Source organism: Oncorhynchus kisutch, unplaced genomic scaffold (assembly GCF_002021735.2).
Source record: "Oncorhynchus kisutch isolate 150728-3 unplaced genomic scaffold, Okis_V2 scaffold1584, whole genome shotgun sequence".
Classification (NCBI taxonomy): Eukaryota; Metazoa; Chordata; class Actinopteri; order Salmoniformes; family Salmonidae; genus Oncorhynchus; species Oncorhynchus kisutch.
Genome location: NW_022263529.1, coordinates 1 through 12,181, shown reverse-complemented (window position 1 = coordinate 12,181; position 12,181 = coordinate 1). Strand labels below are relative to the sequence as shown.

The following is a 12,181-nucleotide window of genomic DNA, read 5'->3' as shown; positions in this document are numbered from 1 at the left end:
TACCACTTCACGGCTGAGCCGTTGTTTCTCCTAGATGTGCTACGTTGAAATTCACTAACATCTCAGTAAGGACATTTTACTGCTGATATTTGTCTATGGAGATTGCATGGCTGTGTGCTCAATTTGATACACCAGTCAGGTGTGGCTGAAATAGCCGTATCCACTAATGTCCACATACTATTGACCATATAGTGTATCTTGTTATTACCTGAGCAGATCACTGTGAGTCCAGGAAGGAGATCATGCATTCTTCTACACTCCCTCAGTAAAGACTCAGACCCAGAACAGGAAACTCTAATCCCTCTAGTGGTGTTTCCAGGTAGTACTGAAACAGTGGAGCCACAACCCATCTGTCTACACACTACTGCAGCTACAGCCTTCGCGTCAGAGAGAGTTCCCACAGTCCTCCACTCTCCCTGGTCGTACCACTCCACTCCACCAGCACAGCGACTGCCTCCTCCCACCAGCCTCACATCATCAGGCTCTGAGAAAAGAAAAGAGAGAGACAGTAATCTTACTATTTTCTCACTAAAACACACCTATATTGTCTCTCATATTCTTCACTCCAGGTGAGAAACAATGTTGATTGAGTGACAAACTGTTTCTTACCTGAGCAGGTGAGTCCAACAGCATTACCAGGTAGGCAGGTGTTGTGTTTTCTGTCTGAGGTGTCACAGTCCAGGAGAAGGGACTCTTTGCCTTTACACTGGAACTCTTTATCCCAGGTCTGACCCTCACCTTCTCCATAGAGCCCCCCCTGTAGAGCTGCAGGAGCCCCACAACCAAGCTCCCTACAGACTACCTCTGCATCCTGCCGGTCAAAGTCAGCTTCACACACTGAGGCCCAGGACTGATTGGACTTCACCTCCACTCTCCCAGAGCAGAGACCAGCTCCATTCACAAGCCGCACAGACTCTGGAGAAAAAGAGTTGGTTGAACATTCAATCAGTTTGTTGACGACACTGTCAAGGACTAAATGATCTGCCCATGAACATCTTCCATAAACCAATATGACAAACACAAATATAATGTTTAAATACATCTGACATCTCTCCCTCTATTTAAATGAAATAAAAACACATAAAACATGATACATGGTAATATTGTATAATGTATAAATAAATCTCTCAATATGACCAGTCTCTTACCTGAACAGGTCACATGATGATAATATTCACCATCACAGAAACCAGGTCTTCCTCTTCTGATGTCACACTGTCTAATAGAAGACTCATCTCCACTACATCTCAATAGTCTGACTCCTCCTCTTCCATCTTCAATCAGATGTCCTCTAGATACAGATACAGGATTCCCACAGTCCAGCTCTCTACACACAACCTTATTCTCTCTCATGCTCCACCAACTAGTACATAGACCTGACCACTCTCCTCTGTAGAAGACTTCCACTGTCCCAGAACAGGAAGTGGTCCCATCCACCAGTCTGACTGAGAGTTCAGCTGTAAACAGCAGAGAGGAAAACACAGTGGTGAGGACAGATGATGACAGTGATTCTGTTATTCTAACAGCAGTGATGCTTTGTGGTTGACAAGTATTAGTAGTTCCATAAAACACTACTTGTTATTGGGGTTTAGAATGGTTTGTATGGACACATGAATTTCTCCATGTGGGATAATTGTGGGATAATCTAACCTTGCGCAATACCCTAGATGCAGTTGCACCCCTAAAAACAAAAAAAATGTCTCATAAGAAACTAGCTCCCTGGTACACAGAAAATACCCGAGCTCTGAAGCAAGCTTCCAGAAAATTGGAACGGAAATGGCGCCACACCAAACTGGAAGTCTTCCGACTAGCTTGGAAGGACGGTACCGTGCAGTACCGTAGAGCCCTTACTGCTGCTCGATCATCCTATTTTTCTAACTTAATTGAGGAAAATAAGAACAATCCGAAATTCCTTTTTAATACTGTCGCAAAGCTAACTAAAAAGCAGCATTCCCCAAGAGAGGATGACTTTCACTTTAGCAGTGATAAATTCATGAACTTCTTTGAGGAAAAGATTATGATTATTAGAAAGCAAATTACGGACTCCTCTTTAAACCTGCGTATTCCTCCAAACCTCAGTTGTCCTGAGTCTGCACAACTCTGCCAGGACCTAGGATCAAGAGAGACGCTCAAGTGTTTTAGTACTATATCTCTTGACACAATGATGAAAATAATCATGGCCTCTAAACCTTCAAGCTGCATACTGGACCCTATTCCAACTAAACTACTGAAAGAGCTGCTTCCTGTGCTTGGCCCTCCTATGTTGAACATAATAAACGGCTCTCTATCCACTGGATGTGTACCAAACTCACTAAAAGTGGCAGTAATAAAGCCTCTCTTGAAAAAGCCAAACCTTGACCCAGAAAATATAAAAAACTATCGGCCTATATCGAATCTTCCATTCCTCTCAAAAATTTTAGAGAAGGCTGTTGCGCAGCAACTCACTGCCTTCCTGAAGACAAACAATGTATACGAAATGCTTCAGTCTGGTTTTAGACCCCATCATAGCACTGAGACGGCACTTGTGAAGGTGGTAAATGACATTTTAATGGCATCGGACCGAGGCTCTGCATCTGTCCTCGTGCTCCTAGACCTTAGTGCTGCTTTTGATACCATCGATCACCACATTCTTTTGGAGAGATTGGAAACCCAAATTGGTCTACACGGACATGTTCTGGCCTGGTTTAGATCTTATCTGTCGGAAAGATATCAGTTTGTCTCTGTGAATGGTTTGTCCTCTGACAAATCAACTGTAAATTTCGGTGTTCCTCAAGGTTCCGTTTTAGGACCACTATTGTTTTCACTATATATTTTACCTCTTGGGGATGTTATTCGAAAACATAATGTAAACTTTCACTGCTATGCGGATGACACACAGCTGTACATTTCAATGAAACATGGTGAAGCCCCAAAATTGCCCTCGCTAGAAGCATGTGTTTCAGACATAAGGAAGTGGATGGCTGCAAACTTTCTACTATTAAACTCGGACAAAACAGAGATGCTTGTTCTAGGTCCCAAGAAACAAAGAGATCTTCTGTTGAATCTGACAATTAATCTTAATGGTTGTACAGTCGTCTCAAATAAAACTGTGAAGGACCTCGGCGTTACTCTGGACCCTGATCTCTCTTTTGAAGAACATATCAAGACCATTTCGAGGACAGCTTTTTTCCATCTACGTAACATTGCAAAAATCAGAAACTTTCTGTCCAAAAATGATGCAGAAAAATTAATCCATGCTTTTGTCACTTCTAGGTTAGACTACTGCAATGCTCTATTTTCCGGCTACCCGGATAAAGCACTAAATAAACTTCAGTTAGTGCTAAATACGGCTGCTAGAATCCTGACTAGAACCAAAAAATTTGATCATATTACTCCAGTGCTAGCCTCTCTACACTGGCTTCCTGTCAAAGCAAGGGCTGATTTCAAGGTTTTACTGCTAACCTACAAAGCATTACATGGGCTTGCTCCTACCTATCTCTCTGATTTGGTCCTGCCGTACATACCTATACGTACGCTACGGTCACAAGACGCAGGCCTCCTAATTGTCCCTAGAATTTCTAAGCAAACAGCTGGAGGCAGGGCTTTCTCCTATAGAGCTCCATTTTTATGGAACGGTCTGCCTACCCATGTCAGAGACGCAAACTCGGTCTCAACCTTTAAGTCTTTACTGAAGACTCATCTCTTCAGTGGGTCATATGATTGAGTGTAGTCTGGCCCAGGAGTGGGAAGGTGAACGGAAAGGCTCTGGAGCAACGAACCGCCCTTGCTGTCTCTGCCTGGCCGGTTCCCCTCTTTCCACTGGGATTCTCTGCCTCTAACCCTATTACAGGGGCTGAGTCACTGGCTTGCTGGGGCTCTCTCATGCTGTCCCTGGAGGGGGTGCGTCACCTGAGTGGGTTGATTCACTGTTGTGGTCATCCTGTCTGGGTTGGCGCCCCCCCCCCCCTTGGGTTGTGCCGTGGCGGAGATCTTTGTGGGCTATACTCAGCCTTGTCTCAGGATGGTAAGTTGGTGGTTGAAGATATCCCTCTAGTGGTGTGGGGGCTGTGCTTTGGCAAAGTGGGTGGGGTTATATCCTTCCTGTTTGGCCCTGTCCGGGGGTGTCCTCGGATGGGGCCACAGTGTCTCCTGACCCCTCCTGTCTCAGCCTCCAGTATTTATGCTGCAGTAGTTTATGTGTCGGGGGGCTGGGGTCAGTTTGTTATATCTGGAGTACTTCTCCTGTCCTATTCGGTGTCCTGTGTGAATCTAAGTGTGCGTTCTCTAATTCTCTCCTTCTCTCTTTCTTTCTCTCTCTCGGAGGACCTGAGCCCTAGGACCATGCCCCAGGACTACCTGACATGATGACTCCTTGCTGTCCCCAGTCCACCTGGCCATGCTGCTGTTCCAGGTTCAACTGACCTGAGCCCTAGGACCATGCCCCAGGACTACCTGACATGATGACTCCTTGCTGTCCCCAGTCTACCTGGCCATGCTGCTGCTCCAGTTTCAACTTCCACCTGACTGTGCTGCTGCTCTAGTTTCAACTGTTCTGCCTTATTATTATTCGACCATGCTGGTCATTTATGAACATTGAACATCTTGACCATGTTCTGTTATAATCAGCCAGAAGAGGACTGGCCACCCCACATAGCCTGGTTCCTCTCTAGGTTTCTTCCTAGGTATTGGCCTTTCTAGGGAGTTTTTCCTAGCCACCGTGCTTCTCCACCTGCATTGCTTGCTGTTTGGGGTTTTAGGCTGGGTTTCTGTACAGCACTTTGAGATATCAGCTGATGTACGAAGGGCTATATAAATACATTTGATTTGATTTGATTTGATAATAAAGTTGACTAATATTGAACTGCTATAATCACTGGAGATTTATACTCTACCTACCTGGTGGACTGACGCTTTGAGCCTGGAGGTCTGAGGAGAAAGAGAGAGACAGAGGAGAAAGGGAGAGAGAGACAGAGAGAGAGAGAAAGGGATGAGTCAGAGGAAGAGAGAGGCAGAGGTTAAATCCACATAACATGACCTTTCATGATGTGATGGGGATGACAGTGGTATGGTGCAACAACACCACCCATGTGTAAAGATATTCGCCATCTCTCCTCCAACCTTCTCTCTCCCCTACCCTCTTCTCTCCTTCACCCTCCTCTCTCCCCTACCCTCCTCTCTCCCCTACCCTCCTCTCTCCCCTGCCCTCCTCTCTCCCCTACCCTCCTCTCTCACCTACCCTCTTCTCTCCTCTGCAAATCTCTCTATCCCCTCCCTCCAATCATCTCTACTCTACCCTTCTCTCTCCTATCCTCCACTCTCCCCTTCCCTCCTTTCTCCCCTCCCCTTCTCTCTACCCTCCCCTCTATCCCCTACCCTACCCTCCTCTCTATTCTACCCTTCTCTTTCCCCAACCCTCCTCTCTCCCTATCCTCTCTCTCTCCTCCTCCTCAAATCTCTCTCCCCACCCCTCCTCTCTTCTCATCTCTATCTCTCTCTCTCTCTCTCTCATTCTCTCTTCGTGACGTATAGTGTTGAACCTGTTGATCTTGACTCAGCTCATAGACCTCTATCATCTACACCCCTCCCTTCTCCTACTCTAACATAACACCAATATAATATATAATACATCATATATACTCTCATTCATTTACATAGAGACAGATACAATCAATCATTGACACACTGAATATACAACATTCAGATGCATGACACCATCACAACTTAACTGACATTAGTGCCTGTCCCCAGATGGACAGTTAGACTACAGTAAAGTACATTTACAGGTGATCACATCATTGTCCTGCTTTGAGACACATGTTTACTGTCTGCTTCCAGTTGCATGTTATTTTACTAACCCTGCAAATTATAATATATCTTACAATATCAAAACATATCTCAGTAACTGTCACCAGTGTCTATCAACATAACAGCATCCTACCTGTGCTCCACAACAGGGTCATCAGTACCACTGCAGGTATCATGCCTGCCTCTAACTGGGGCTCCACAGTCTGCTGTCATAAAGAGAGGACTGAAGAGTGGAAAATACTGCTAGGCTATATGACTTCTCTCTCATTACGTCCTAACGTCAATGATGTGAGATTAACTTCTTAGCAACTTATCTTGGATCAGTGGTTGAACACACGACAGCAAACTGACATGTTAAAAAAACTCCACAGGAAACTGCTGACAGAGCAGCAAAGTTACACATAGTGTCCTATAATATCACCTCTAACTTTCTACTGCTTGAGTTCACCTCTTATAGAATATTGGCTTAATGTTCCAGCACCTAAATAGAAACAGTACCAGCACCCAAAATGAGTACTGATGAGGTCTCATGTTAGAGCAGGAGAAGGGGGGATGTGGTGTAGAAGCTAGAGGTCTGTTACCCAAGTCAACTCAACAGGCCTGATGCTGTATGTCAGGGTCAGGCTGGGACAAGAGAGGAACAGGTTACTGGTTATGATGACATCACTGGTGAGAAGACAGTGATACAAATGTATTCATTCGATTTAAATGTTTGTCTCTCTCTCTCTCCTCCCCTGTCTTCTTCTAACAAGCCAGTCTGTTAGTAAGAACTATCTCTCTCCTATCTCTCTCTCTCCCTCCTCCCCTGTCTCCTCCTCAGTCTGTCAGTGAGTAAGAACTCTCTCTCTCCTATCTCTCTCTCTCCCTCCTCCCCTGTCTCCGCCTCAGGCTGTCAGTGAGTAAGAACTATCTCTCTCTCCTATCTCTCTCTCTCCCTCCTCCCCTGTCTCCTCTTCAGTCTGTCAGTGAGTAAGAACTATCTCTCTCTCCTATCTCTCTCCCTCCTCCCCTGTCTCCTCCTCAGTCTGTCAGTGAGTAAGAACTATCTCTCTACCCCAGCCTTGTGGTTGATAAAAATTCAATAAAAATCGAGCACACCGCCATGCAATCTCCATAGACAAACATTGACAGTAGAATGGCCTTACTGAAGAACTCAGTGACAATCAACACGTCACCATCATAGTAAGCTACCTTTCCAACAAGTCTGTTGGTCTAATTTCCACCCTGCTTTAGCTGCCCCGGTCAACTGTAAGTGCTGTTATTGTGACGTGGAAACGTCTAGGAGCAGCAGTGGCTTAGCCTCGAAGTGGTAGCTCACACAAGCTCACAGAACGGGACCGCGAGTGCTGAAGTTCGTCGCGTGTAAAAATCATCTGTCCTCGGTTGCAACACTCACTTCCGAATTCCAAACTTCCTCTGGAAGAAACTTCAGCACAAGAACTGTTCGTCTGGAGCTTCATGAAATGGGTTTCTACAGCAGAGCAGCAGCACACAAGCCTAAGATCACCATGTGCAATGCCAAGCGTCTGCTGGAGTGGAAACACTTTCTCTGGAGTGATGAATCACGTTTCACCATCTGGCAGTCCGTACCACAAACCTGGGTTTGGCAGATGCCATGAGAACGCTACCTGACCCAAAGCATTGTGCCAACTGTAAAGTTTGGTGGAGGAGGAATAATGGTCTGGGGTTGTTTTTAATGGATCGGGTTAGGCTCCTTAGTTTCATTGAAGGGAAATCTAATCGCTACAGCATACAATGACATTCTAGACTATTCTGTGCTTCCAACTTTGTGACTTTGTGGCAACAGTTTGGGGAAGGCCCTTTCCTGTTTCAGCATGACAATGCCCCTGTGCACAAGCGAGGTCCATACAGAAATAGTTTGTTGAGACGATGTGGAAGAACTTTACTGGCCTTCACAGAGCCCTGACCTGAACCCCATTGAATACCTTTAGGGATGAATTGAAACGTCGACTGAGCCAGGCCTAATCGCCCAACCTCACTAATGCTGTTGTGGCTGAATGGAATCAAGTCCCCGCAGCAATGTTCCAACATCTAGTGGAAAGTCTTTGCAGAACAGTGGAGGCTGTTATAGCAGCAATGTTCCATCATCTAGTGGAAAGTCTTTGCAGAACAGTGGAGGCTGTTATAGCAGCAATGGGGACCAACTCCATATTAATGCCCATGATTTGGAATGAGATGTTAGATGAGCAGGTGTCCACATACTTTTGGTCATGTAGTGTACATTCCCCTTCCATGCAAATGTGTAACTCTCTTTGCAGATGAGATTAAATCTAATTTAATACTTTTGCTTTTGTCAGTTTTATAAATCATTAATTTCAGAGGTCAGGGGTCAAGCTGAGCCGGACCAAGAGTGGAAAAGGTTGCTGGTTATGATGACATCACTGGTGAGAAGTCAGTAAAGACAAGATATTCAGTTGGCTGCATGTTAGTCTGTCAGCCCTATCTCTGTTGAATCTCCCTCCATCTCCCCTCCTTCTTGCTCTCCCTATCTCTGTTGACATCCTCATTTCTCTCCTCCTGTCTTCTGTCCCCTCGTCTCTCTCCATCCTCTCTCTCTCCTCCACCCTTCTCTCTCCTCTACCCTCCACCCTCCCCTACCCTCCTCACTCCTTCTCTCACCCCTACCCTCCTCTCTCCCCCTACCCTCCTCTCTCCCCTTCCCTCCTTTCTCCCCTACCCTCCTCTCTCCCCTACCCTCCTCTCTCCCCTTCCCTCCTTTCTCCCCTACCCTCCTTTTTCCCCTACCCTCCTCTCTCCCCTACCCTCCTTTTTCCCCTACCCTCCTCTCTCCCCTTCCCTCCTTTCTCCCCTACCCTCCTCTCTCCCCTACCCTTCTCTCTCCCTACCCTCCTCTCTCCCCTACCCTCCCTCTCCTCCCTTCCCTCCTTTCTCCCCTACCTCCTCCTCCCCTATACCCTTCTCTTCCCTACCTCCTCTCTCCCCTACCCTCCTCTCTCCCCTACCCTCCTCTCTCCCCTACCCTTTCTCTCTCCTATATCCCTCCTCTCTCCCCTCCCCTCCTCTCTCCCCTCCCCCTTCTCTCTCCCCCCTCCCCTCTCCCCTCCCACTCCTCTCTCCCCTACCCTCCTCTCTTCCCTTCCCTCCTTCTCCCCTACCCCCCTCTCTCCCCTTCCCTCTTTCTCCCTACCCTCCTCTCTCCCCTACCCTCCTCTCTCCCTACCCTTCTCTCTCCACTCCCCTACTCTCTCCCCTTCCCTCCTTTCTCCTCTACCCTCCTCTCTCGTCCTACCCTTCCACCTCCCCTAACCTCCTCTCTCCTATACCCTCCCTCTCTCCCCTACCCTCCTCTCTCCCCTACCCTCCTCTCTCCCCTTCCCTCCTTTCTCCCTACCCTCCTTTTTCCCCTACCCTCCTCTCTCCCCTACCCTCCTTTTCCCCCCTACCCTCCTCTCTCCCCTTCCCTCCTTTCTCCCCTACCCTCCTCTCTCCCCTACCCTTCTCTCTCCCCTACCCTCCTCTCTCCCCTACCCTCCTCTCTCCCCTACCCTCCTCTCTCCCCTTCCCTCCTTTCTCCCCTACCCTACTCTCTCCCCTACCCTTCTCTCTCCCCTACCCTCCTCTCTCCCCTACCCTCCTCTCTCCCCTACCCTTCTCTCTCCCCTACCCTCCTCTCTCCTATACCCTTCTCTCTCCCCTCCCCTCCTCTCTCCCCTCCCCCTCCCCCTTCTCTCTCCCCTCCCCTCCCCTCCACACTCCCCTCCCACTCCTCTCTCCTCTACCCTCCTCTCTCCCCTCCCTCCTTTCTCCCCTCCCCCTCATCTCTCCCCTACCCTCCTCTCTCCCCTACCCTTCTCTCTCCCCTCCCCCCTTCTCTCTCCCCTCCCCTCCACTCTCCCCTACCCCCCTCCTCTCTCCCTACCCTCCTCTCTCCCCTACCCTTCTCTCTCCCCCTCCCCTCCCCTCCTCTCTCCCCTCCCCCTTCTCTCTCACCTACCCTCCTCTCTCCCGTCCCCTCCTCTCTCCCCTCCCCCTTCTCTCTCTCCTTACCCTCCTCTCTCTTCTACCCTCCTCTCCTCTCTCCTCAAACATTTTCTCTCTCTCCTATCTTGCTCTATGCCCTCCCCTCTCATCTCCCTCCCATTCTCTCTCCCCTCCCCTCCCATCTACCCCTCCCCTTCCATTCTCTCTCCCCTACCGTCCTCTCTCCCTACCCTCCTCTCTCTCTCTCCTCCTCCTCAAATCTCTCTCCCCACCCCTCCTCTCTATTCCATCTCTCTCTCGTTCTCTCTCACTTCTTGACATATAGTGTTGAACCTGTTGATCTTGACTCAGCTCATAGACCTCTATCATCTACACCCCTCCCTTCTCCTACTCTAACATAACACCAATATAATATATAATACAACCTATATAGTCTCATTCATTTACATAGAGACAGATACAATCAATCATTGACACACTGAATATACAACAGTCAGATGCAGGACACCATCACAACTTAACTGACATTAGTGCCCTGTCCCCAGATGGACAGTTAGACTACAGTAAAGTACATTTACAGGTGATCATATCATTGTCCTGCTTTGAGACACATGTTTACTGTCTGCTTCCAGTTGCATGTTATTTTACTAACCCTGCAAATTATAATGTATCTAACAATATCAAATCATATCTCAGTAACTGTCACAAGTGTATAGCAGTATAAGAGCATCCTACCTGTGCTCCACAACAGGGTCATCAGTACCACTGCAGGTATCATGCCTGTCTCTAACTGGGGCTCCACTGACATACACAAGTCACTGTCATGTAGAGAGGACTGAAGACTGGAACGTGCTGCTCGGCTATATGACTTCTATGTCATTCGTTCGTTGGGTCTTTGATGTGAGATAAACTTCTTAGCAACTTATCTTGGATCAGTGGTTGAACACACTACAGCAAACTGAAAAAGTCCACAGGAAACTGCTGACAGAGCAGCAACATTTCACATAGTGTCCTATAAAATCAACTCTAACTTCTACTGCTTGAGTTCACCTCTTATAGAATATTGGCTTTAATGTTCCAGCACCTAAATATAAACAGTACCAGCACCCAAAATGAGTACTGATGAGGTCTCATGTTAGAGCAGGAGAAGGGGGATGTGGTGTAGAAGCTAGAGGTCTGTTACCAGTCAACGCAAACAGCCTGATGCTATAGTCAGGGTCAGGCTGGGCTGGGCCAAGAGAGGAACAGGTTACTGGTTATGATGACATCACTGGTGTGAAGTCAGTGATACAAATATAGTCAGTGGTTGGAAATGTCAGTGTTTCTCTCCCCTCCCACCTGTCTCCTTCTACCAACTCAGTCTGTCAATAAGTCCTATCTCTCTCATCTCTCTCTCTCCTCCCCTGTCTCCTTCTAACAACCCAGTCTGTCAATAAGTCCTATCTCTCTCTCTCATCTCTCTCTCCCTCCTCCCCTGTCGCCTTCTACCAACTCAGTCTGTCAATAGTCCTATCTCTCTCATCTCTCTCTCCTCCCCTGTCTCCTTCTACCAACTCAGTCTGTCAATAAGTTATATCTCTCTCTCTCCTCCCTGTCTCCTTCTACCAACTCAGTCTGTCAATAAGTATATCTCTCTCTCATCTCTCTCTCCTCCCTGTCTCCTTCTACCAACTCAGTCTGTCAATAAGTTATCTCTCTCTCTCTCTCTCTCCCTCCTCCCCTGTCTCCTTCTACCAACTCAGTCTGTCAATAAGTCCTATCTCTCTCTCTCATCTCTCTCTCCTCCCCTGTCTCCTTCTACCAACTCAGTCTGTCAATAAGTTATCTCTCTCTCTCTCTCCTCCCCCTGTCTCCTTCTACCAACTCAGTCTGTCAATAAGTTATATCTCTCTCTCCTCTCCTGTTCCTTCTACCAAACCAGTCTGTCAATAAGTTATATACTCTCTCATCTCTCTCTCTCCCCTGTCTCCTTCTACCAACTCAGTCTGTCAATAAGTTATATCTCTCTCTCCTCTCCTGTCTCCTTCTACCAACCCAGTCTGTCAATAAGTTAATCTATCTCTCTCATCTCTCTCTCCTCCCCTGTCTCCTTCTACCAACTCAGTCTGTCAATAAGTTATATCTCTCTCTCCTCCCCCGTCTCCTTCTACCAACTCAGTCTGTCAATAAGTTATATCTCTCTCTCCTCCCCCGTCTCCTTCTACCAACTCAGTCTGTCAATAAGTTATATCTCTCCCTCCTCCCCGTCTCCTTCTAACAACTCAGTCTGTCAATAAGTTATATCTCTCTCTCCTCCCCTGTCTCCTTCTACCAACCCAGTCTGTCAATAAGTCCTATCTCTCTCTCTAAATCTCTCTCTCTCCCTCCTCCCCCGTCGTCCTTCTACCAACCAGTCTGTCAATAAGTCCTATCTCTCTCATCTCTCCCTCCTCCC

At 47.5% G+C, this 12,181-nt stretch overlaps 1 long non-coding RNA gene across 1 annotated transcript; it reads right to left on the bottom strand.

The window, feature by feature from the left end:
* Nucleotides 1-875: 875 nt before the first annotated feature.
* Nucleotides 876-4,924, bottom strand: LOC116366820 (uncharacterized). Its single transcript, XR_004208316.1, has 3 exons — nucleotides 4,876-4,924; nucleotides 1,149-1,457; nucleotides 876-915 (listed from the first exon to the last, which is right to left on the bottom strand). It is a non-coding gene; the product is annotated as an uncharacterized LOC116366820 (long non-coding RNA).
* Between the last annotated feature and the right edge of the window lie 7,257 nt (nucleotides 4,925-12,181).